The following is a 27,234-nucleotide window of genomic DNA, read 5'->3' as shown; positions in this document are numbered from 1 at the left end:
TTTTTTTTTTTTTCCCCTCCATTATAATTTGATTAAGCTACTGTCTCAGGTATGTGGGATAGAAACTCAATTACTAACAGCAAGCATCAAAAATACATTTTTAAATCGTAGGAAAAAGGAAAAGTTGGAGGATTAACGTTGGCTAAGGCTACCTCACCAGCTAGCCGTAGCTAACCTGGGTCCAGTCACTGCAGTTTGCATGCTGTAAATATGAGACAATTCCTACGGAGGTTTTTTATAAAAAGATGCAGTTAAAACGTTTTGTTTTTTTAAGGGCAGATTCATTTAGCTACAAACGAATGCCTGCACACAAAGAAATCTCACAAACACACATGAACCAAACATGCATCTCCTCCAACCTAAGGCCAAAGATCAAAGCCAAATAAAGCGAAATGTGAAGGGAAAGAACGGTTCCTGGTCGTTAGCCAGAGAGGCATGCCTTCTAACAAAAGCTCAAGGCCATGTCGTTTTCCCATCCAAATCCTCACTGCCTCCCTAAAATCAGGCGGAAACGGATGCTAAACGGCTCTGCAGAAAGAGACGTAGCTTACTTTACACAGGGAGGGAGTACGAGTGGTGGTTAGCGCCAGGGAATGTGAAAAATCTCATAGAATTGGTCGCCCTGCGGCAGAAAAACCTCAAGGTGACAGCAAGAGATTCATGTGTTCATGTCATGCTTAATACACATTTAATGTTGTATAAAAAAGCCGCATGATATTTGATATGATGGTTCCTGAATGTGTGTTTCACCAGAAAGAATTGAATCAACTAAGCATTTACTAAATTGCTGTATTATAAAATATGTTTAATGTTTTTACCACCTCAATACATCAGAAACTAAAAAACAGTATCCAAATAACCAGAGCTGAATCAACACCTATCTGACAACATCACAATATCAGCAAATGCCTTTTGAATGTCACAACACCGAGGTCATGAACTCTTTCTGAAGAAATGTTTGGTCTGAAATATATGTGAAGATCTGGGTAATTAAAAATACTTTATAAACGGTGGAAGATGTGTTGGGAATATTACTGTTGTTTTTAAAAATGAAAACCTGTAATCTTGAGTAAATGCTGAGTAGCACTCACAATAAAGGCAATGACAGTAACCTCCACTCATACGTTTTCTATTCATCTAAAAAAAGATGACAACCTTGACTGTAATGTCTTCTCTCAAAGCTTGTTTAATAAAAAAGAAAACCAATTAAAGTGCTGCTACCACAGAAACATTTTCTTTGTGATTGTACAGACAGGTTAGAATGAATTTGACAGTGCTTTTGATTTGAATTTCTTCTGAATGGCAGCGATAAACAATTTCCTTCTAACAATGTAAAAGCCAGGCATTCAACCTCTTAAAAGTTTAAAACACTATTAAAAACTTGTTTTCTTTCATTTCCCAACCTTTTGAAGCCCTGCATTTCACCACACTTCAACACGTTGAAATCACACTCACAGAGTAAACAAATGACAAATTGCAAAAACATATCTCTAAATAGAAACAGGTTTGTGCAAACTTTACTTCAGTTTGAGTCTATCCAAAGGAAGTATAACATATGCAATCTCTTGTTTGACTAGAGCACTTTGGTGGGATAAATAATTGATTTAACTGGAAAACGTGGTTCAGATCCAGGGTTCAAACCAGGGGAGTCCCTACGATAGCAGCCGCATGTTTACAAAAAGATAAGTGCTTTTTGAAGTAGGCTAATATTAACATTAGGATAGTTAAACATTAAAAAGCCTGATTCTCAGACCACATTAAAGACCCACAAATAGAAACACATCAGATATTGGATTCACAAGGGTACACAAATATAGTTATGTGCATATTTTAAGATTATAGTAGATGTAAAAATGCATGTTTTAGAAGATTATTGTGGTGAAATACTTATATTATAAGCAGCTAACTGCCTGCACAATTGAATTATATTCCACCTGATCCCTGGTCTTACATTCGCAGTCAGGCCTTTTGCTGATATCATTTATACACAAAGTTTTCAAGAAGCTGATTATTTCCAGCTAAATATTATTATAAGTATACAATTAAATAACACCTCATTGTCCAAGTAGTGATTTCCTGCATTCTGTCACAGATAACCAGTTTGACTACTTTTGACACAGGCAGTCACAGGCCTCCTACTTGTTGCATGCAGTCTAAATATTATTAACACATCAGAGGGACAGTTGAGACTTCAGCATGATGTCCTGTTTGCAGAGCTGCACGTCGCATGATGTTACCCAATAAGTATTTATAAATATTGAAATATTCTTACCTCTTGTTCCACAAACAGCTGTCCAGCTGTGGGAGAGAGGCTGATAGAAGTGTGAAGCTGTTGTTTGTGGATCTGTTGTGAGCTGCAGGGACAGAAAACACGCAGTAAGTTCGCTGACAGACAGAGTGTTCATATAAAGACACTGCTGCACGAGCCAAACCAGCAGCTGCGTTCAGGGAAATCAATGGGATGTCAAGAAGGACAAAATAACATGCACAAGATCCAGTCAGTGCCTTCAAAATAAAATCCTACCAGACTTTACTTGGTTTTGTTTTATTTGAATACATTTGAACATGATAAAATCCCAAAGATATTAGGATAGTGAAAAATAAACCGATAAAAAGGTGTTTCTTCTTTTTATAATCAGTGTTAGATTGTTCTTTTCTTTGTAAATTGGTTGTGCTTTTGAAATAGAGAATACTAATAAACACCAAAGGTCTAAATTCTGTCATATTTACTTATATTTTCCTCAGATTTTATACTTTTGTATAAGTAGGTTTGCACACCTAATGCTGCTTGTTTCTATATTGTCTTCTTCTCAGGCTCCTTGTCCCTGTAACCACTCTTCTTTTCTTCTCTTAAGCAACTGTAAATATAACCTCTTCTTTATTAAATATATGTTATATATATCCTGTTGTCTTCGGGTCAAATCTGAGCGATTTACTACTTTCATCGATCATACCTTTTTAGTTTTACATTCGATTGCATTAAGGCTTTATGATATCCTTCACAGTAGACATTTGAACATATCAAATGGCTGATCACCACTTTCATTGAATTTTGGATGATTTAGTCAACTTTGTAACACCCATGGTGTTCCCGGTCAAGAGCGCCATAAAGAAAAGGAATTAGTAACCATCCGGATCAGATAAAACACACACACACACACGTATACAATTTGACACATTTCCCGCTCTTATGTACCCATCCCCCGCTCTTATGTGCCCATCCCCCCACATGGATCACACCTGGCACACGCAATACATGTTCAGTGTCTATTCTTTGTATATATTTACTGCAGTTTTTCATGTATACCAGTAGTCTCATACAATATGAACAGTTTGAAAGGGTGTTAAATGAAATTTGGTGATGATTAATGGTTTTTGTGTTAATGTAATAGCGGTTAAAACAGGACCGGTCAAATTTGACCGCGAACATCAAAGTAAGGGGGGGGGAAACGAAGACAATAGAAGGGTTAAGTAACTGCTCTCGTGTGATAATGAATGAGAGACTGCCAATGCTACCAAACGACTCTGCCAGATGAAACAAATATTTGTAATGCTAAAATATGCTGCATGTAAATGAGTTTTGTAAAGAAATGGCATGAATACAAAATATTTTGGAATAAATGTCAAGATGGCTCCCCCAAAAACCTACTAATATGAGATATATTTTTTATTTGAACTATGTGTAACTTTTATTTTGAAGGGATCGTGTTAGTTCCTGTCTTATATTATCATGTAAACTTGACAGCAGCTCAGGGAAAGTGGCCCAAAGACGTCAGAAGAAACCACACCTTCCTGGCTGGTGTGTAACCATACCACTGGGTCAATCAAATCTTAATGGTGCCTTTTATTTCAACTACATAGTTTGGAGGCATAAGCAGTGCAAATAGTGTCCCTGTTACTACCTTAATCAAATGTACTTATAACATGCACTTGAGTATTTAAGGACACTACCGTTCATGTAAAAGCAACAAGAAGTCAACTTCTAATCTTTCCCTTTTTTCTCTCTTCATTGTAAACCATTAAAAAACACACCTTTATAAATGCATCCATTATCAGAGGTGTCGTTAAAAAACCCCTATCAAGTCTTTATTTATATAAAAAGTTCAAATGTATAGAGTCAACAGTGGGTTATTTACTGTATATCCATTCTGTATATTCATTCATACCTATTAGTCCCATACTGTAGGTATGAATGTGTGGAGCTTTTGGTTAGGCATTGTAGTATCTCATCCTAATGGATACGCTTGAATATTTCAGTTTTATGGTATATAAAAACATTCATTTAACTTTTTTTATTTAAATACCTTTATGGATTTTCTCATTTTTTCTTTTTACAAAAGCAAGTGATGCCAGCATGTACATTCGGTTCCAATTCAAGTAACGATATATACACACATGCTGACAAATCTAAATCTCCATTTCAATCCCACCACTCTCCCGCACCCATTAACCCATTGAGTTACAATAAATATGAATTATTTATCTGACACTTATTGACAACACCCCGTCATTCATTCTGAAAAACACGAGGGAAACACATGTTTGGTAGCTGCATTGAATCCTGGTCTCCTGATTTGTTTGTTACTACTTCTGACTGTACAAAAAAATCCCTAAAAGTTCAAATCTAATTAAGGCAAAGCTGTAACAAACCAAATCATTATTGGTACCATCTACGGCCTCTTATATTCCAAGTCTTTACATCCTCGTGTTGTTTTTTTTATGCACGATGTTTGGAGCAGTGCTGTGTTAAATAACGCCGCTCACTGTTCACTAATCTGGAAGTCTGACCTTTGTTTGCCCCTGAGCTCATTAGCTGAGTCCAGAGAAGAAATTGCTTATGATCCTACAGCCAGGGCTGAAAACATTACATGTTAGACGCTTTTATCCAAAGCGATTTACATACTCAATAATGTGGAAAATCCCCACAGGAGCAATTTGGGGTGAAGTGTCTCAGGGACACACCGACATGCTGACAAAAGTGGGGTTTGAACCTGTGACCTCCTGATCCGAACACCATCGCACTAGTCCACTGCGCCACACGCCTCCAGACAAACAATGCCAAACCTAGATCGCACTCGATTTCATTTCAAGAGGGATTATGCAAAGGAAAATTAAAGAACTAAAGAAAATTGATGGACGTAAAAACAGACAAAAACGAATTGCAAATGTTTGTGTTTTGGCTTGAAAATGACTTACAAGGTGAATGGTGGAGTTGTATTGCACACAGACAATCAGCAACTGCCATGTGTGTGTGTGTGTGTGTGTGTGTGTGTGTGTGTGTGTGTGTGTGTGTGTGTGTGTGTGTGTGTGTGTGTGTGTGTGTGTTCTAGCATTACTATCCTTGTGGGGGCCTACATCTGTTTACACAGTCTCGTGTGGGGACTCACCTCCCTTATGGGGACATCTCTTGAAAAAGCATGCCGATAAACAATACAGTTAATAGAGCAGTGTTTAAGGTAAAAACGTGTTTTGTAAAAAATGCACACAACAAAACAAATTCATGCTGAATAACCTAGTAAAATAATCAAATAAAGAGATACATAAAAAAGGGTTCGGGTTAGACATGTGTTGGTTATGGTTAGGATAAGTCTCCAGGAAATGCATGGAAGTCAATGTAATGTGCCCTGAAGTGATGTAAATATGGTGTGTGTGTGTGTGTGTGTGTGTGTGTGTGTGTGTGTGTGTGTGTGTGTGTGTGTGTGTGTGTGTGTGTGTGTGTGTGTGTGTGTGTGTGTGTGTGTGTGTGTGTCACAAATCATCAGCCGCATTCACTCATTCGTTTAGAGGCAGAGCATAAAATTAGCTAAATATAATAACATAACACAAGCTATGGTAATCAACCTTAATTACAGCCATTGTTGTTGAATGGTTTAATGTAAATCAATCAGTCCTTACAGCACTAAACGGGACAAGAAAGGCAATAAAGAACAATATGTACCCAAAAACCAACCATCACATGCACTTTTGAGTCTTCATAATGTACTTTCGAAGACATTTTGACATGCAAACCTCTCCATCCAAGAGGAGCACTTTGAGACAATCTGTCGCTGTACAAAGTGTACCTTCATCCAGTTCCACATCATCATGCCCCTTTGCTTTGTGCTAATTGTAGGGCATCTGATGGTTATGTACGGGCTCTCTGCAGGCTGTACACACACAGAGATGTGGATCAGCAGATTCATCAGGGCTGCACATCTGATGCAACATCCTTAGAGGAAAAAAAAAACTAGAAAAAAGCACAAATGCACTATTTTGCAATTTCAGAAGTAATGTAATACATAATGCACTGTTTATTAGCTCTAGTACCTGGAATACTTTCTCCAGATCCAATCCCCCTCTCCACCTGCTCTCCCAGGAGGACAGAGTGTGTGTGTCTAACGGAGCGTTTTACCCTAGCAATTTTCTTAAAGTAAAAAAGTAAAAAGCTTTTACCAGTCACGGACTAATGGCGCACACCTGTCGAGATAATCATTCAGAATTACGATGCGCTCGTTTCTCACCTCTTAAAATCCAATTTCGGTGATTACATCTTGTGGCTGCGCAGCATTTAGAAGTTCATTTGACCTTACCAGGTAATGGACTACAGTCTTTACCTTCTGACCGAACCTGCATGAGCACCGCGGGTTGCAGGGTGCAATTGTGCCAGGAGACTTCTACCATCCTTCTGTCATTTACTTTACGGGGACTGAAGGAGCAATTTGCCTCCTGAATTGGGCTTTTAACCCTCAGTTGTCATGATGACGTATTACGAATGAACATTACTTAGACCCTCCAGAAAAACGCAGAATTTACCGCATAATCAGCAAAATGGCGCAGATTTTTAAAAGGCCGCATATTTATCAAAAGGCCGCATAATCCCCGCATTTTTCCACACAAAGTTGAGAAAAAAAAAAGTAAACTCGTCTTGACGTGACGTCATCAGCTCGCGCATCACAGAATGTAAACAACACTGTATAGAGTGAACGTGTGGAGCTCACACGATAGAGAAAACATCAAGATGAAAAAATCTAATCCATCTCATTTACCGACGAACATCTCTACTAAAGACCGGGCAAAAAGTGGGGGGAAACTATTCTGCACCCCGTGTAACTGGTTGTTGGAGCATAAGAGAAAATCGACCCACTTTGATTCATTCAAACATTCGAAAATGCTTTCTGCTGCTGCGGACAAGAAAGCCAAACAACTCACGTTCACCGAGGGATCAACCTCTAAAACCCCCTTTCGAGGGCTACAAGAAACGAAGTGAGTAGCCTACAAGATTGAAGCTGGTCAGATAACGAACGAGTAAATGAAAACAGAATGAGGCGGAGAAGTGTGTGTGTGTGGGGGGGGGGGGGGGGGGGGGTGTGAGATTAAAATAGCCCAATTGCTTTTACAATAAATAAACATTGAATGTGTTTAATTGAATAGTAAAGGGGTTTAACGTTAGTGGCAGGTTGTGTGTGAGAGAGAATAAATAAGACAGCCCAATATTTTAAAAACTGTTATTCTTTTTTCCCACATATTTAGCATATTTTGCAACTTTCCGCATATTTCGCAACTTTCACCGCATAAAATCACATAAAAACCCCGCATGTTTAATCGCATAATCAAGGAATTTAGCCCGCGTTTTTCTGGAGGGTCTAATTACTGAGATTTAAACACAGAAGTTTCATAATCCCTCCACTTTTTTATACCTAAGGTTTACTATTTCTTCTCCCTTGGTAATCTTTCAACGCAAAGATGGTGCTGTGTTGGTTTAACGATTTTGTTTTTATTCGCCAACGCAGGGGCTAAAGAAATATCCTCCCACTGGTGTGTGCTGGACTTTGTTGTTTTTCCCATTAGTGTAAAATCTAGGGTGAATAGATTCAACATTCTGTAACCACGACTGAGCTGAAGACTCGTAAACAGAAAAACAGGAAAGCAGTTCAGGCTTGTGCTATGTTGTCAAAAAAGCCTTTAGTGAGTGCTTTACTCTCTCTGGGCTTTTTTTCATGGCCATCAGTCCCCATGAGAGGCATTTGGGGAAACTTGAAATTACATCAATTGTTGCTTCTGAAAATGCCGCAAAATGATACCATGTCTACGCTTAATGGACGTCTTTACAATCAGGAGCAAAGAAGGTAAAAAAGTAATATAAGAAAGTGTATCAAGAGTTGTTGAATGGCTCAACAAAACAGGTCTGATGTTGACGAAAGAAAAGGGTTAGGGGTAGGGTTAGGTCCTTTCCTGTAACCTACCGAGATTCAACTTAAAGCTGGGAAATAAAATGACTTCAAAAAGGCAAGGTATTCAACCGGCATATTTACCAGAAATGTTGCCATTGCGACTGTTTTGGTATTTATGAGTAGCACAAAACAAAGCTGAAGAAGACTCCTGCAGCTTCTTAAATAAACAATGCTTGCTTACTTTTCTGATTTGGAACCAATAACAAATACAGAAAGTAACCCCATCGCAATGTCATTATGGGCAGGAGCGTTGGGATCTATGTCTAGGAACACTCTCAATCTTTTCTCTCAGCTTCAATTGTAATGCTGCATTATAGTGGGTCGAGGAAAATGAATAATAGGTTCAGGTTCTCCTTATTTATTTGTACCAATAGATGGAATGGTTTGCAGATAAATGACAAGGAATCCATTATGCTACATGTTTTAAAACAACACAGACACCAGGTAAATCTTTAAAAAGAACCCGAAACACGAGTACGAACATGAACAATCCAGCAAGTAAATAAATAGGCATTGTCTGTGTGACGCTGCTACGACTTAAGATGCTACTGTAGATTTCTAGTGGGTTAAACAACTCTGAATCAGGGACTGTGCCTTTAACTGATAAGAGTAATGATGGGAAATTGCAATTGCATTATAATGTTGATGATCTTGGATTTTAGTGCGGAAACAGCTGGCCCAGAGAAAGGAGAAGTCCTCTGTGTCCAGGGAGAGATGGATCCATCAATAGAGGAACACAGAAGGTTATGCCCCTTTCAAATCTACTCGCCCCAAAGAGCTGACCTCTATTACACTGCTGGGTCTATTTAAGTATAACAAAGATTTGAAAAAAAAACTGTATTACAGCATTTATAGGAAAGTAAAACTGCCAGAAATCTGAAGACCGACCCACTTTTACAAACCCCACATGAGAATAAAGGTGGATTGCCTTTCCACAATCTGCTTTTTGTATTTATTTATGGCATTCAATAATTTCCTGGGCTGAAAAAAGAACATGGATATTGAGAAATGTGTCTCGTCAGCAATAAATTGAACGCAATTTGAGTTTTTAGTTGAAATGTATTGTAATATTATTGTGCTGATAAACGCTGGTATATTTTATAGATCCGTACCTTTATGTGTCTGTAAAAGTGTAAAAGTAATATTTGAAGTGTTTGTTAAACTTTGCTAGCATCTATATCTGACATAAAGCAGCTCTTCTCTTTTGGATATGTATGTATTTGTATGCATGGTCTTGGTTTAATGAAGACATAATAACTTAAGTCCTAAACTTGCTGCAAAACTCATTTTTGGGGCAGCCTTACAGTATCCCTGCAAAAAAACGAATTATCTATAAAAACTCATAAACAAATATGCGAATAACAGTTGTGTGAACAATGGGCATCAAAACAAGGAATCAAAACTACTGACCCCCGGGCCGGATGGTCCAGCGGAGGTCAGAGGTCAGGTTGACCTCTAAAGGCACGGGACTGGCACGTGTCACATGCTGCCAGCTTTGTAGAAGTGAGAGTGGGAAGTTGTTGCTCTTATTGTGGCAACCTGGTACATGAGGTGACACTGAGGGCACCGCTTTGCATCTTGGGTAGCCGGGTTCAGATGCTGACCGTAGGTTCATGACAATGTCACTCCTCGACTCCTCTCTCCTTGGTGACTTGACCCGGAAATCGATCGGGACACGCCATGTTGAAGGACGTCCCAATCGCTTAAATGCACACGGAGGAGTCGAGGAGGGAGGAGGCTTCCAGAGGAGACGAGAGCGAGGATACACGGGTGTAGACTACGCGGAAGTGTTTTGACTCCTCGCGCATCAGAGCTCCGCCCCCAGCTGCACAGCCTCTGCTCACTGCAGCCTTTCTGACTGTTAAAGGAGGATCAGAGTCATTCAATGTTTAAAGTGCTTCAATAAGAGTAAAATATACAAATCTCTTAAACTAATTATCCTACTCTATTAAGATATCAAAGTGTGTGAAATATACTAACAAATTCAATAATAATGTTTTGATTATAAAAGAATATTGGGGGGCGCAACTTCCAACAGGAGTCATTTGCGGGGGCTCTTGGAAAAAAAGGTTGGGAACCCCTGGTCTAATGGATAGTGAGGTGGGCTGAAGATCGGAGGGTTGTGAGTTCAAATCCCACCTGGAACCCCACCAATTGTGTGCCCTTGAGCAAGTCACTTAGCCCTTAGTTACTCCAGGGAGAATGTCCCTGTAATCAGTCATTGTAAGTTGCTTTGGATAAAAGTGTGGGCTAAATCAAATGTAATGTAATATAGAGGGGCAAAGTCCCTCCCCTTCCGGTGGACCTCCATGGAACCTTATTTCAGAAAAAAAATGTATTGAAGTCAATAGAGAGAGAAAGATTAATTATTCAATCTTGTTTGAATTGTGCCACGAATTACACATATAATGTTTGTCAAAAAAATTAAAATGTGTCGTAAAACTGAAGTAACACTTTTTTTTGTGTGAAACCGCTCAATGAACTACATCTCCCATCTCGCACCACACACCAAGACGGCTGTCACGTTGGCACATTTCACTTCTTTCTTTCAGAATGAGGCGAAAAGTATTAAAAGAGGTGAAAATCTCTCCAAGTCTGGGCATGTTGAGAGCTGTACATACACACAAGGGGAGTTAGTCGGTTCCGTGAGAGCCAGCATGCGGGACCGGGACTCTGGGATTTGTAGTCTTTCTAGTTGCGTATTTTTCATAGTCTTATATTTCAACAGTTTTACGACAAACTGTGACTTTTTTGACATGGAAATTATTTTTTAAGATTGACAAACATCATATGTGTAATTTGTGGCACAATTCAAACGGGATCGAAAGATACGTTTTCTGCCCCCATTGACTTCAATACATACTTTTTCCAAAATAAGGTCCCTTGGGTCGGAAGTAGTTGGGCGGGACTTCGCCTCTCTATAATAAAAGAGATGGATAGAAAAGAATGGACGAAATCATTTCAATGAGAAACTAAATCCCAGGTTTGAAGGGGTTTCTGTGGAGGGAAGTCCACTGACAGGTGATAAAAATGCGCTTACGCCAGAAGTAAAGGGCGTTGATTATGGTGACGCTGGAGTGAACGAGGACATCCCAACTCACACCTGAGGTCTCCTCTGTCCTCGCGTCTCTTCCTCGTGTCTCTTGCTCGTCTTACGGAGGCGGAGCTAGCTGAGGCAAAGGAGGAGGCGAGATAATCTATTGGGATGAACCTCCAGTGTGGGAACTGTTTTCTTCTTGTAATTTAATTGGGGCAAGGATGAATCAGGGCCTAAACGGATCCAGCTGGGTTTGGTGGACTGGTGCTTTCAGATAGAGGGACGTGGGCGGAGGATAATAAATGCTTTTAGCTCGTCCAACCTTTACCTTTGCAAAACATAGTTTACCTACTTTAACCAGAAACTACACATTTCCACAGTTTTTATCGTTCTACTTTTTTTATTAGGATTATTACAGAAAATAAGGGGGGGAATCTTTGGTGCATAATGGTGGGCAGTTAAGAGGTATAGATGATTACAGGAGGATGTGCACAGAGCATATGAAGAGAATATGATTCACACTGTGGAAGGATAGGGAAACTTAAAGGTCCCTTATTACACAGTTTTTCATCAATATATCATAGGTCTCAGATATATACAGAACATGTCTCTGAAGTGTTTGGCTCAAAACACCAAAAACAGATCATTTCAGCATTACCCATAATCCCCTCCGTTTCAGCCCTGTTTCCAAAGTGCTGATTCTCTGTCTGTTACTTTAGATGAAAATAAGGAGCCCCTCCCCACGCCCCTCTGAGAGAGATTTGGTTAAAAAGAACACGATGGTGCTCTAGGAGGAGATTCAGGTGATAAGGTGGGGGGGTTACCTTGGTTGGTGATTGGCTAATGGTTACACAAGCCAAAAAAAACGTGGCCAAATCTGATCAGCTAATTTTCAGACAGGTTTTTATATACAGTGGGGCAAAAAAGTATTTAGTCAGCCACCAATTGTGGAAGTTCTCCCACTTAAAAGATGAGAGAGGCCTGTAATTTTCATCCTAGGTACACTTCAACTATGAGAGACAAAATGAGAAGAAAAAAATCCAGAAAATCACATTGTCTGATTTTTAAAGAATCTATTTGCTAATTATGGTGGAAAATAAGTATTTGGTCAATAACAAAAGTTCATCTCAATACTTTGTTATTTACCCTTTGTTGGCAATGACAGAGGTCAAACGTTTTGTGTAAGTCTTCACAAGGTTTTCACACACTGTTGCTGGTATTTTGGCCCATCCCTCCATTCAGATCTCCTTTAGAGCAGTGATGTTTTGGGGCTGTCGCTGGGCAACCCAGACTTTCAACTCCCTCCAAAGATTTTCTATGGGGTTGAGATCTGGAGACTGGCTAGGCCACTCCAGGACCTTGAAATGCTTCTTACGAAGCCACTCCTTCGTTGCCCGGGCGGTGTGTTGTCATGCTGAAAGACCCAGCCACGTTTCATCTTCAATGCCCTTGCTGATGGAAGGAGGTTGTCACTCAAAATCTCACGATACATGGCCCCGTTCATTCTTTCCTCTACACGGATCAGTCGTCCTGGTCCCTTTGCAGAAAAACAGCCCCAAAGCATGATGTTTCCACCCCCATGTTTCACAGTAGGTATAGTGTTCTTTGGATGCAACTCAACATTCTTTCTCCTCCAAACACGTCTAGTTGAGTTTTTTCCAAAAAGTTATATTTTGGTTTCATCTGACCATATGACATTCTCCCAATCCTCTTCTGGATCATCTAAATGCTCTCTAGCTAACTTCAGACGGGCCTGGACATGTACTGGCTTAAGCAGGGGGACACGTCTGGCACTGCAGGATTTGAGTCCCTGGCGGCGTAGTGTGTTACTGATGGTAGCCTTTGTTACTTTGGTCCCAGCTCTCTGCAGGTCATTGACTAGGTCCCCCCTTGTGGTTCTGGGATCTTTACTCACCGTTCTTGTGATCATTTTGACCCCACGGGATGAGATCTTGCGTGGAGCCCCAGATCAAGGGAGATTATCAGTGGTCTTGTATGTCTTCCATTTTCTAATAATTGCTCCCACAGTTGATTTCTTCACACCAAGCTGCTTACCTATTGCAGATTCAGTCTTCCCAGCCTGGTGCAGGTCGACAATTTTGTTTCTGGTGTCCTTTGACAGCTCTTTGGTCTTGGTCATAGTGGAGTTTGGAGTGTGACTGTTTGAGGTTGTGGACAGGTTAACAAGTGGAGGACAGAGGAGGCTCTTAAAGAAGAAGTTACAGGTCTGTGAGAGCCAGAAATCTTGTTTGTTTGTTATTGACCAAATACTTATTTTCCACCATAATAATATAATAAATAATAAAGTCTTTAAAAATCAGACAATGTGATTTCCTTGATTCTTTCCCCCCATTCTGTCTCTCATAGTTGAGGTATACCTAGGATGAACATCACAGGCCTCTCTCATCTTTTTAAGTGGGAGAACTTGCACAATTGGTGGCTGACTAAATACTTTTGTTCCCCACTGTAAATGGATCAGGACAAAAACTGAGTGAATATTTTTTCCTGAAACTTCCAGAATCTCTTTCCACAGAGGGGACACGTGTTTATGTATAAAAGACATGAAAAAGTGGATTTTGCATAATAAGTGACCTTTAAAGAGGACACATCATGCTCATTTTCAGGTTCATATTTGTATTTTGTGCCTTTACTGTGCCATAATATTCAAAAAGCTCTTTATTTTTCTCATACTGCCTGTGCTGCAGCACCTCTTTTCACCCTCTGTCTAAAACCAGAGCCCAGTCTGCTCTGATTGGTTAGCTGGCCGGCTCTGACACGACAGGAAAGGGACAAACAGGGGGCCCAAATAAGAGCTGTAAGCTGATGGTACACCGCCGTGGGAGGGCCAGGGAGGGCCAGGCCCTCCCATTTGACATTCCTGCCCTCCCCCAATAAACACGATTTTTATTATTTATAAAAACCAACGCTGTCCTCCGAGGCACAGCTCCTTGTGCCCCTACCATCACCACCTGCGTTGCCACACCCTGTACCACACCCGCCAGCATCCTCCTCCTCCTCCGTGCCGGTGCCTCCAGACGCTACCTTGCAGCACATCAACAGGTACTATTGGGCCAGCAACCGCTCAAAGATCAACAGCCCCAGGTGATCTTGGGGGTAATAAACCCAACCAGATGAAACTGGATAGTTATCCATGGAGATTGGTTTCAGGAAATAAGCGCACTTTTGCCGCTGCATGGTACAACAACAGGCCATGGCTTGAATATTCGTTAAAAGCAGACGCAGACGCAGCCTCTTGTTTGTTTAAGCAAATACGTCTTCATCTGATGCGGCTTTTACTGTCAAAGGTTTTTGCGACTGGAAACATGCATTACAGACTGATAAAGGACTGCTAAGGCATGCCGCATCAAAAGAACACATTTCATTTGAGAGTTTGTGGAGAGAGAGACACGCGAGCAAACAAATAAGGAAATGAGTCCTTTGGTGCAGATCAGCTGGCACTGAACCGTTATTACGTGTCAGCTGTCGTTGATATTATAGCTTTTTTAGCTGTCAACCAACTCCCTCTCAGAGGTGACCACGATTCACTCCACAGCATGTCCGAGTCAGGCAGTGGGCTCTTCCTATCGCTGTTTGAGTATACGCTGCAAAAAGATGCAGAGTTGGCCAAAATAATGGAAAGCATTCCCCACACAGCAACATACGCCTCTCACGACACGCAACATGCCATAATAGAACTAACAGCAGTTCATCGTCTCCGTCTCCACTATTTCTCTCCAAGTGCAACGATGAGGAAGCTGCCATCCTTACCCAGTGTTCGTGCTGCCACGCACACAAAAGTTTCAAAAGTGGTTCCTATGTTGCCCTTTATTTCTGTATGTATTTGCGATAAGTGTGTGTCTTTACGCAATGCTGTTGGCCTTGCTGTTTGATATATATTGTGCCACAGGCCCGCAGCACATGACGGTTTTGTGTGCCCTCCCATAAACATCATATGCCCTCCCTTTAGATTTGTTCTGGCGCCGGGTCTGTGGTACACTCTCTATAAACTAAAAGAATAATAAAGTATAAAGGAATTAGTGGGGAAAGAAAAGGAGAATAAACAGAGTTAAGGAGGAAGAATTACTTTGATCAGAGGACTCAAGGTCAGACACTGCTTTAAGTATTTTGATTTACAGCTATAGTTCTGGGCTATCTATGAATCTTTTGTATCTTCATCAAACACATTCTAGAAAAAGCGATTTTTCAGGCGAGATGAGAGCACATGTATAACGCGGTGTCAAAAGGTAATGCTTAGAGGCTTAATCAAGGTTCATTTGGCCTTGGTGGAAGTATGTGCTCTCCAAGTGTTCTAGTGAAAAGTAAAGAAATTGACCAGATTGCTTTGAACACACTTCAACAACTTGTGCGCAGTGATGTAAGCTCAAACGTTAGATATAAATCAGTGTGATGGAAAGCAAAGATCCCAGCCACTGCATTACGTTGGTTTTTCCCAGACAACATATATTTTGGGAAATCTGACCTTGTTATGAAAAGACTTCTCCGTTCATATTCAACAAGTGAAGTAAATATGGCAGGCGGACGCTTATGTATTGATACAATTATCAGCTCATTAAAATCAAACACTAGCAGCGAGTGTAGTTTCCAATTTATGTCACGTGGCATCCGACCAGCCATGACATTCAGGATTTACTTCTAATTCGCGTAGGAAATTTGGATTAAGCTTCCACCTATGCTGCATCCATAAAAAAACACATCCCACACACGTAAAAGACAAGACAGCTACAGGAAACACGTCCAAGGACATAATAATAAAAACATACGCTGATGCTAAATTAGATTAGAACTATAAAACCTGTTGCCATTGGAAAGTAGTCTTAATAAATAAGTCTAACGTACTGGCGGTGGTGAAAAAGATACTTTAAGAAATACAGTTTCTGTACGGTTTGACTTATTCTACAAACTGGAAAGACTCAATTATTTCCACAAAACCTTTCTTGCCACAGCGGTGTCGAGCAGACTGTGTGACTGCTGGACTGAAGTGTGCCTCTGAAAGGGGAATAACAGAATATGTGACAAAGAAAGTAATGATAGAGGAAGAAGGAGAGATACTGTCCGAAAAAGAAAAGGTTGAAGAGGTGTGTGTGTGTGTGTGTGTGTGTGTGTGTGTGTGTGTGTGTGTGTGTGTGTGTGTGTGTGTGTGTGTGTGTGTGTGTGTGTGTGTGTGTGTGTGTGTGTGTGTGTGTGTGTGTGTGTGTCTTGGATTCTCGGCTGCTGGCTTCCTGTTACAGGCTGAATAAGTTATTTATTGCTGGAGAGCGCCGTGCCTGGCATTCTCTCCCGGTAGACGTTGTGATGTGGGAGTAATGCTGCTCTGCTGAAAAGTAATTAAAACCATCCCGGATGAAAATACTCCAGAGCCTCCAGAGTTATTTTTCTAACCCGTTGGTCGTGTTTAGGCTTGGGTTATTTCTTAAATATGCCCTATTGTTCTTTGTTTTTTTTCCTTTCTGTAGTGGGTTACATACGTGATCCATTGGACTCCTTTGTTCACTTCCGTAACACAATGACCTGACTTTGTAACACAGTCACGCTTCTATTGGGTAGCGCTCCAACACATTGTACGTGATGTTGTTGACCAATCACAACAGAGCTGGCCAACCATCCAATCAGGTTTCAGACAGAGGTCGAAAAGAGGTGCTGCAGCACAGACAGTATGATGTGCTGTTTACACGGGAACGAAAACGGTTGTATCCGCTACTTTTCTCTTTCGTATAGCCCGTTCGTTCACACGAGGCCGTAGCGGAAACACGGAAACGGACCCCTAAAACGATAACGGGTCCGAAGGTGGATAGATCTGCAGACGGAACGCTCTGGGGGGCCAAGCGGCTCAGTGTGTACGCCCTATACGATAATTTTCCTGATAACGATGAAGCCATAGCCCCGCCTCTCCCCACCTCTGCTGCAGCATGGTCAGTAGCTACTGTTACTGACCATGCTACAGATGTTAGTGCAAAATCTACAGCTCCTCTACCACAACCATCAGCAACAAGTGGACATGGAGAACTACATGAACTACATGTTGCTAAATCCACCGTGGAGAATAAACGGAAGGGCAACCAGGCAACCATGGCAACCATGCTCAGGGTCTTCTTCACTGCTTTTGGTGTATTTTGTGGCGGAAGTACAGCGCCACTTACAGGCCCGGCATATGTACTACAGCGTCTCCAGTGCTTTTGAGCGGTCTGGTGTGGACGGAAGACTTTTTTGATATCTTATTCGGTTCGTTTGCGTTTCCGTGTAAATGGGGTCTGAGAAAAAGAAAGAGCTTTTTGAACATTAAAGCATGGAGACATGTCACAGTAGAGGAACACAATACAATTATGAACTCAAAAAGTTATAGGTTGTTCATTTTACTGGTTTTGCAATTTCTTCACTTTATCATTGACAACTATATTCAAATTATCATTCGGTGATTTGTACGAAACAATCTTTATTATTCTTAACGTGGACTGTTTTAATACGTTTTTAGAATGCATGTTTGTTAGCTGGGAATAACTATTACAGTATAAATATTCACATGTATTGCCTTAATAAAAAAAAATGCACTTAATTTGGATATTGCACTAGTCCATATTGCGATATATAAAACAATTTTGTCTGCTTTTTACCCTTTGGTTTGTTGTCTGTTTGCCCATGTTAACTATAGCAATACCAAATAAAACTCTATTCATGTTTTCTGCAGCAGAGCCACATCTGTGCATCATAATTATTCCTCTTTCAATGAAAGACTTCAACATTCAATCTTAAATTTCACAAAAACTCATTTCAATGTCAGCTTGGTTCAAATCAGATTCAGCTGAATCTATAACAATAGACGTTTCTGGAAATCCATAAAATCAGAGTTATTGTGTTTCCTTTGAGAAAAAGTTAAAAAGCCATTTAATTGTTTTATGCAGTTTCACATTGCTGATGAATCACTAAATGTTAACACTGAGTAGGAGAGCGAGACTATTCTGTTTCATGAGTTGTTGCCCCTCGACAGATTAAAAGCCTGTTGGCCACGGTTCAGTCTGAAAGAGAAGAGTCAGCAGGAACAGACATTATGTTATTGACTTGTTTTATTAAGTGTAGGTGATGGATAATCTCTAATAAAGAACGTAAGGCCGACTCAGACTCGAAAGTGACCTTGAATATCTTATTACCAGGCCAACAAGAATGTCAGGAAATACCAACTAATATTCATCCAAAAATGAATGAAAAATATTTAAGTTAGAGTTAAAATGGTTTTCGTGATTTTATTATTATTATTATTATTACTATTATTATTACATGTCATTTGTTAGACGCTTTTATCCAAAGCAACTAACATACATTCAGTACTGAGGAAAATCCCCACAGGAGCAATTTGGGGTGAAGTGTCTTGCCCAGGGACACAACGACATGCTGACTGCAGTAGGACTCGAACATGCTATCCCCTGATTAGAAGTCCAGCACACTATCCACTGAGCCACAGCCTCCATTGAATGCAGCCGTTCTAAGTTGTTAAGTAGCTGCTCATCATTTTAGCCATGGATGTGTACTTACCTACTTATTGTCTTTATTTGTATTGTAGTAAAACTAATGTGTGCTTTTCTCCTTTATTATTGCATGCCTTTTCATACCTGCTATGCCACTTTTTGCTGTAACACTGTACATTTCCCCGCTGTGGGGAGTCTGATATTCCCTTAAGGTTAGCTGAGCACATATATTACTAAATCAAAAAGGACTGCTAGTTGGATTAGGAATATAGACTAGAAGAAAAGGGAAGCTGCATATTAGAGTGATGGAAAAGGTTAGTTTCACTATTACACCACTAGAGGGCAGCAGAAACAAGCTGCACTGTCATGAAGCAACGATCATTTGGAGTCGTATACTCTGGTAATATGACAAATGAAAATCCAATATTAAGTCTATTTTAGCTCTGATTTGGTTTCCTGCTACTTCTGAGGAGAGTTTGTGGCTCTTTAGTCGCTAAACCAGGGGTGTAAACTGTACACCCCAGCACGTGCACTCCGCTCTGCATCAGCCAAACGACTCGCTGCACCCTCGCTGCGAGGGGGACCCAAGTTCCCATCAGCAAAAACACGTGGGTTTGCTAACCTGGCTACAAAATGGTGGAATGAGCTCCCCATTGAAATCAGGACAGCAGAAAGCTTACACATCTTCCGGCGCAGACTGAAAACTCATCTCTTTCGACTCCACTTCGAGCGATAGAATTACTAACAAAGAACTGCTAACAGAGCACTTATACACTAATAAAGGGCTGGCTTATCTAAAGCCAGTTGAGTAGCACTTGAAATGTTTGGCTCTATGAAACCTGATGTACTTATATGATTCTGTTTTCTTCAAGGTTGTATCTTCCTGGTCGAATGCACTTATTGTAAGTTGCTTTGGATAAAAGCGTCAGTTAAATGCAATGTAATGTAATGTGTCCAAACTACGGCCCGGGGGCCAAATGCAGCCCGCGGAGCTTTTTTAATCGGCCCTCAGCAAATTCAAAAAGTATAATGGATGCAGTTTTCTCTTGGGGCCTTTTTTCAAGGTCGGTTTCTGACATAAGTTTTTTAGTGCATTTTATTGTCAATTAATATTGTCTCTAAAATAACAGAACATAAATTCCTCGTCTGAGATCATTTCTTTACATTTCTTGTTTAGACATTAGTTTTGATCCTCAGTTTAAGTGTGAAAGTGTCTTATTTGTAGTAAAATGTACTTAACCCTCCAATTGTCTTCGTTTCCCCCCCCCTTACTTTGGTGTTCGTGGACAAATTTGAAATTTTAACTGCTATTACATTAACACAAAAACCATTAATCATCACCAACTGTACATATTGTATCAGACTACTGGTATACATGAAAAACTGCAGTAAATATACAAAGAATAGACACTGAACAAGGACCTCTGCAATCGGACTGGAGTCCAGCTGAAATGGACAAGACTCAATACACAGACTGAAGTCCCCGTCTCTGATGAACTGATCACAGACCCCAGTGTGGTTGTGAAGGCCGACATCACCTCAGGAACAGACTGTGGAACTGCACATAGACTCTGCAAGGAGGGTTCTGCTCAGCATGAAGCAGTCTGAGATCAGGCAGCACTGGTGTGGACTCAGACTACAGGGAAAGCCTGTTTGGGGTTTGCTGACCACTCAGTCTCACACTCAGTATTTAAGAACGCCACTGTTGGTGAGGATGTTCTGACATTTACCATCAAAGCAAGACTGCGGGTATTACCCACTAAGTACAATCTGTCCACCTGATACCCTTGCATTCACACTCCATTCTGTTTAAACCATCAGGATTCACAACAACACCTAGAATCCATTGCACAGATAACAAATGGATGTAATGCATACAAACGCCTGTACACAGCCCGTCATGACCGTATTGTGGACATTGTGTCTGATGCGGTACAAAACATCTAACCATCTAGCGCAGCAATGTACAAGCACACTAGAGTGTTACCAGAATGGTTTGGTTTTACCAATGATATCTTTGCTAACATCCCAAACACACCTGATGTTGTTTTTGTTGACACCAGCCACAGGGAGGTGCTAATATTAGAAGTAGGCTGTGCCTTTGACCTGTACATGGACCAGACTTTCCAGGAAAAGTATATCAAATACCAACCACTGCTCGATGTGATAACCAGCTTTGGGTACAAGTGTAGATATAGCATACTCCTATTCGGAAGTCTTGGCCATGTATATAAATGCACCATGATTGGTCTGAGAATTGCTGGAATGTCAAAGAGAATAGCCAAACAAATTGCCAAATATTGCTCTGTTTCAGCTCCGGCAGCTTAGCCGTGTGGAGAAGGAGGTGCTATGTGTTCCCTTAAGGCTGCTGCTTAGCCGTGTGGAGAAGGAGGTGCTATGTGTTCCCTTAAGGCTGCTGCTTAGCCATGTGGAGAAGGAGATGCTATGTGTTCCCCTAAGTGTGCTGTGCTGCTTAGCCCCATTTGATTCCCTGTATTATGTAATATAATTTGTGGAACCAAATAAAGTATTCAAGTGTGTGTGTGTGTGTGTGTGTGTGTGTGTGTGTGTGTGTGTGTGTGTGTGTGTGTGTGTGTGTGTGTGTGTGTGTGTGTGTGTGTGTGTGTGTGTGTGTGTGTGTGTGTGTGTGTGTGTGTGTGTGTGTGTGTGTGTGTGTGTGTGTGTGTGTGTGTGTGTGTGTGTGTGTGTGTGTGTGTGTGTGTGTGTGTGTGTGTGTGTGTGTGATCTGATCCGGATGGTTACTAATTCCTTTTCTTTATGGCGGTCATTATGACCGGGAACACCAGGGATGTTACAAATTTGACTAAATCATCCAAAATTCAATGAAAGTGGTGATCAGCCATGTTGTATGTTCAAATGTCTACTGTGAAGGATATCATACAGCCTTAATGCAATCGAATTCAAAACAAAAAAGTTGTGATTGATGAAAGTAGTAAATCGGTCAGATTTCACCCGAAGACAACAGGAGGGAAGAACTCCCTCCCAGATCAGCACCTTCCACCGAGGTCTTCAAAACCGGCCTTCCAATAAACTTTGAACATGGTACACCTGGAGTACTGCCATTTTTATCGCTATCTCCGACTTGTATTTATTTATTTATTATTATTTTATTTTTTTATTATTTATTTTTTTAATCCCTCAAATGTTATCAGTGTCCTTTGTTGTGAAGCGCTTCGAGATTTTTCATGGCAGAGGAGAAGCAATATATAAATTAAATGTATTATTATTATTATATATTTTGACATGTTAACACTTAAATATAATACTGGATCCTTTAAATATCACATACAACTCTGATAATTGTGGTAAGGAAATCACCTCTCCTCCTTGACTTGTTTTCCTGATTTAGACAGGTCTTATATAATAATTAAATATCTACTTCGTTGTGGCTTCTTATAGTTAGAATAACAATACAAAACAAATAGGCTAAACGTTTGAATCATCATCAAGTAAGAGTGTTTAAAAGTTAAAGAACATTTAATTAAAAATGATGTATCATGGATTCGCAATCCGATGTTTTGAACATGCATTTGTTTCACTTACTTTACATTTGGGGTTTACTGTTCCAGTCTGATGAAAAGTATTCGGTGTACTTTTTGGATATTTAACCTTAAGCCTAAATGTTTACATGTAGAATGACAGTGCACCCTAGTGGTCAGTTTTCTCACTTACAACATTTTGAGACTACTACAATGATGAGTTCATGTCTTCAAGTATTTTGCAGAGTTTGCTCATTTTACAGAAACTATCATGAACATCCTCAGTTATAATACAGCCATTTGCATGAGTTTATTGCTCTTGTTGTGTCAGTTATAGTACATTGACTTACATACTCAATACTGTGGACAATCCCCACAGGAGCAATTTGAGGTGAAGTGTCTCAGGGACACAACGACATGCTGACTGCAGTGGGGTTTGAACCTTTGACCCCCTGATCCGAACACCAATGCACTGCGCCACACGCCTCCCTTAAGTAGGAGTGGATCAGTATTTTCTTAAAGTGTTGAGATTTCTCTTTTTCCATTGTTTACTTCTTGGGTATAGTGACGTAACTACGGCTCCGCAGATTGGTCCATCACACACACACACACACACACACACACACACACACACACACACACACACACACACACACACACACACACACACACACACACACACACACACACACACACACACACACACACACACACACACACACACACACACACACACACACACACACACACACACACACACACACACACACACACACACACACACACACACACACACACACACACACACACACACACACACACACACACACACACACACACACACACACACACACACACACACACACACACACACACACACACACACACCTCGTCGACCCTCTGTGGGAGAGCGAGACACTGCGGAACTCAGCCTGGGCACACACAAACTCCCAGCCAGGCTGCGGGTGTGTGTGTGTGTGTGTTCGGGCTGGGTTTCGCTGTGTCTCGCTGTCTCACCGATGGCCACTGGGCTCAAAGGGAGGGGGGGGGGGGGCGGCAGGAGCTCCAACAAGCCGTGTAGGACAGATACACATACTATACTGAGATGCTGTATGAGAAACCAATGTGAGTTTGGAAAATTGCACAATTTAAATGTATTCTAGTAGACCTCAACAATGGAATTATGATCAGTAGAAATGGCCAGGACATGGGACCTTTAATATGTCATCAACTTGGTTTAAGAGCTTTTTTTGCAACTCTTTAAGTGAGGGAGACTTTCTGGAGTTTTTGAGGGAACATTACTTTTCTTTTATCAACCTTTTCAATTCAAAATGTAATCTGAACATTTTATAATACATTGTAACATAACTGAATTTCAAGCTTTGACACAGAGGCTCTAAAGCTTAACGAGGCACTATTTTTGAAACTCCTCCACTTCATTTATTTTAATCCACCACTAAAACATGCTCTGGAAAATGAGCTCTTTTAGAAGTTTAGAAGTTCTTTCACTTGTTAATTCTCTAAGTGGTTGATTATCTCTATGGATATTAAATAACTACTTGCCATTTCAACATGATGATGAGTATAGTTTAGTATGAACCACGGAATAACTGCCTCTAGTTCTTATCTAGCAATCTGAATAAAATGAATGAGTAATGAAGTGAAATGAAGTGGCTCTTCAGCGGAAATAACCGTTAATCAGACGTACGAGTGGTTCTGAACTCAACTGGATTACATTTTATGCAAATATTATCCTAAATATACAATAATACTTGGTCTTTATCACACAATTTACTTCTAAAGTACTCAAATCTGTAATTATAGAAGCTTCTTGTACAAAATCCCTATTTTTTTCTGCAAAACAAAAAAGCTATATCTCGTTACTGAGTGTCTACAAATTGCCGGCACCATTAACATATATTAATGTATTTTTCCTGCGTGGCCACATGGTGAACAGACATCTATTGTCTAACAAGGCACACACACTAGATGTAAAGAGAGGAGTTCAGTGAACTGTAAAAACACTAATGGGATCCCTGACAATATAATTAACTAATGAGGCTGATGGGAAAGACAGCGCTCTGTCACCAGACACCCACACTGCTCTCCCCCACATCACCCACACTGCTCTCCCCCACATCACCCTCCTCCCCCCTTTGGATGCTCCTCACATCTGCTGCTGCTCCCAACAATCCCCTCAAAGAGGTCCATCACTTTATCACTTATTCTCATAAAGGCTTTGTTTCTAAATGCTCACTATTTTTTGTTGGTCAGTTCATTTTGGTTCTTTGTTCCTGACAGTTTCATGAATACTGGTCAGTTTGGAATCTTTTACATGATATATGTGTATAGGTTTCCTTACAGATTGATAAAAACTGCAATGTGTTGTTATAATAATCATGATGCATGTGGCTATAGGCTATACTCAACATTTACACTGCACTTTTTTCTTGTTTTCAGGGTTTTTGTTGGTCGTTTGAATGCTGCACGTTTGTCTTAAGGCTGCTACCAACGATTATTTTAATTATAGATGTATCTTCAATACTTTTTCAATTAATCATCTTGTCTCTAAAATAAAAGAACATCTTGAGAAACATCTATTCATATTCTCATAAATCATTTTATAAATGTCTTGTTCTGTCTAACTGTCAGTCCTCAACAGAAATAAAAAATAGTTTACATTTACTTATATTTAATAATATTGAACAGCTTAAAACTTGACATATTTGCTTGAAAAATAATTTTTAAAAGGCATCAAATATCCCAAAAGTTGGAAATAATTTGTCTCTCAATTCACGTTTGGTTTCTTCTCTACGATTATTCAATTGTTTTGGCTTTGGGTTAGATGAGAACCAACACATCAAATGGACCCCTGATGATAGAAATGTGAGATGTTTGCCGTGCGTTTCTCCCACAGCGCTCTTTGAACCCATTGAAAGATATCCTTTGGATTTCTCTCCTGATTACACTTTCAGCACTTCACCAGCTGCACATTAAAACCTCCTGCTCCGATCAGTTAATTCTCTGCTCTCCCCACCTGCTCGTTCGATCACAGCCTGAACTCAGCGGGACGACACGTTTGGCACAAAGCTCGGCCTGCATGTGCCCGAGTGCACTTTACACCCTCTGAGGCTTAAGCTGCAGGTGCACCAGCTAAGTGAAACCTAATAAAATGTTTCTACAGCTCAGTAAACACGATTAAGATTAAAATAACACGGAGGGGTTTACAAGTCTTGTTTGGTTTTAATAAAGTGTTTGGTTAATTATATGTTAAAACGCTCAAAGTCTCTACAATATCTATTCAACCCACTTCTTTTAACCTTTGTGCACTCCACTTTTGTCCTGGTTTCATTTTTTACAAAGCATATATCATCACCAAATTACAACTTTAAGCCAACTTCATTAAAACTCATCTTCATCAAATATGGTCTATAAACCTCATTTACAGATAATAAACCTCATTTTTGAATAAGCCTAACCCAACATTATTATATTAATGACTATGGTTAAGATTGTTGAATATATCTTGATGGTATTTGTAAAGGGTAAACTCAGGATTCTGTTTTGAAACCATTTAAACTGTGTTGAACGCAGCACGTGATGCTAACAATGTAAATAAAAAGCACATCATTTATTAAAAGTAATCATCAAATCAAATTGTTAATAACATATATGGAACCATCCATGTTATTTTTGTTCTTAAGAGTAGTTAGATTAAATAAACGCTTTTTCTAAAATAGAAAAGGTATTTTTTAGGCTTTTTCAATGTAAATGTAATTGTATAATGTTTTTCTTTAGCACTACCTTATTAAGTGTTTTGCAAAGCAGTTTGAATTCCCTATGTTAAAATGTGCTATGTAAATAAACTTGCTTTGCCTTATAAATGGTTTTTTTAAAAAGAGACACCGTTACATCCATCTGAAGAGACGACGTGAGAACGTTCCAGTTGTTTGCTGATTGGCTAACGTTCCTGCTGGTTAAAAGTTAACCTCTGTTCACGCTTGATTTCATGGTTAGGTGAACAATACGTGAAAGCAGTACACTAAGGAGGTCAGAGACGTGGCCATGTCCGCTGCAGGAACATCACTGTTACTTTGTGCTGAAGTGTCGCTGAGTGACTGCAGCCTCTGATTTATTGCTGAGTCACAAAAAGGCCTCCTTTGTGAGGCGGTATAAAAGCCAGGAATGTTGGACGCTCCATTAATTAGGCGGTGTGTTGTGCTTCTGCATGGGCACACTGGTAATGATTAAGCAACTCTGTATACACACATTTACCTACATATAAAAAGCGTGAAAGCACTGCAATGCAAGTTACACCCCTGTGTTAACGTTCCTGATTCAGTACACATTATCAGCAAAAGGTGTTTAAAGTATCAAAAGTTAAAGTATTCATTATGCAGTAGGATGGCCCGGGTCAGAGTTATATTTTCCCCCTAAGATATTGCTGGAGTACCGTTTTTTCTACTGGTCCATAAGCCTGTAAACAGCATTTAAGTTCACTTAAAGAAATTGTATAACTATATATAACCGATAGAGTGAAAACATCTTCCAAAATTAACTTGTGCTGTCAAATATATGTTGTGCTATATATATAAAACAATATTTGTTTCTTAAATAGAGTGAAGGAGAAGCTTGAGTAAATATTCTTAGTTAAATTCCACACTCCACAAGGGCATGTACATAGTAGCATACAAAGTAGTATTCACAAAAAGCAAACAACTAAATACTGTAGTAAAGAGATAGAAAGCAGTTAAACTAAATTTCTGTTTCTTTTCTAGCCCTGATTCCTAAAAAGCAGATTCTGTAGAACCAAACAAAGTGCAGCTCTGGCTGATACCACAATACAAAGAGATGTGTAGAGAAAGCTGTACGGACCATGATATTACAGCAGGGGTCAGTAGAAGCATGTGTAGCTACCAAAAGTGCATGTACTGTAAACACACACACACACACACACACACACACACACACACACACACACACACACACACACACACACACACACACAC

At 40.1% G+C, this 27,234-nt stretch overlaps 1 protein-coding gene across 3 annotated transcripts in view; it reads right to left on the bottom strand.

The window, feature by feature from the left end:
• esr2a (estrogen receptor 2a) overlaps positions 1 to 27,234 on the bottom strand; it is a 68,800-nt gene that overhangs the window by 25,592 nt on the left and 15,974 nt on the right. For all 3 annotated transcript variants that reach the window (XM_079645493.1, XM_079645494.1, XM_079645495.1), the window contains one exon: positions 2,273 to 2,354. The gene's annotated coding sequence lies outside the window, so the exon portion shown is untranslated. The remainder of the gene's footprint in view (positions 1 to 2,272; positions 2,355 to 27,234) is intronic.

Source organism: Notothenia rossii, assembly GCF_949606895.1.
Source record: "Notothenia rossii genome assembly, chromosome: 8".
Taxonomy (NCBI): domain Eukaryota; kingdom Metazoa; phylum Chordata; class Actinopteri; order Perciformes; family Nototheniidae; genus Notothenia; species Notothenia rossii.
Note: the sequence above shows the minus strand (reverse complement) of the source record. Positions and strands in the feature narration are given on the sequence as shown.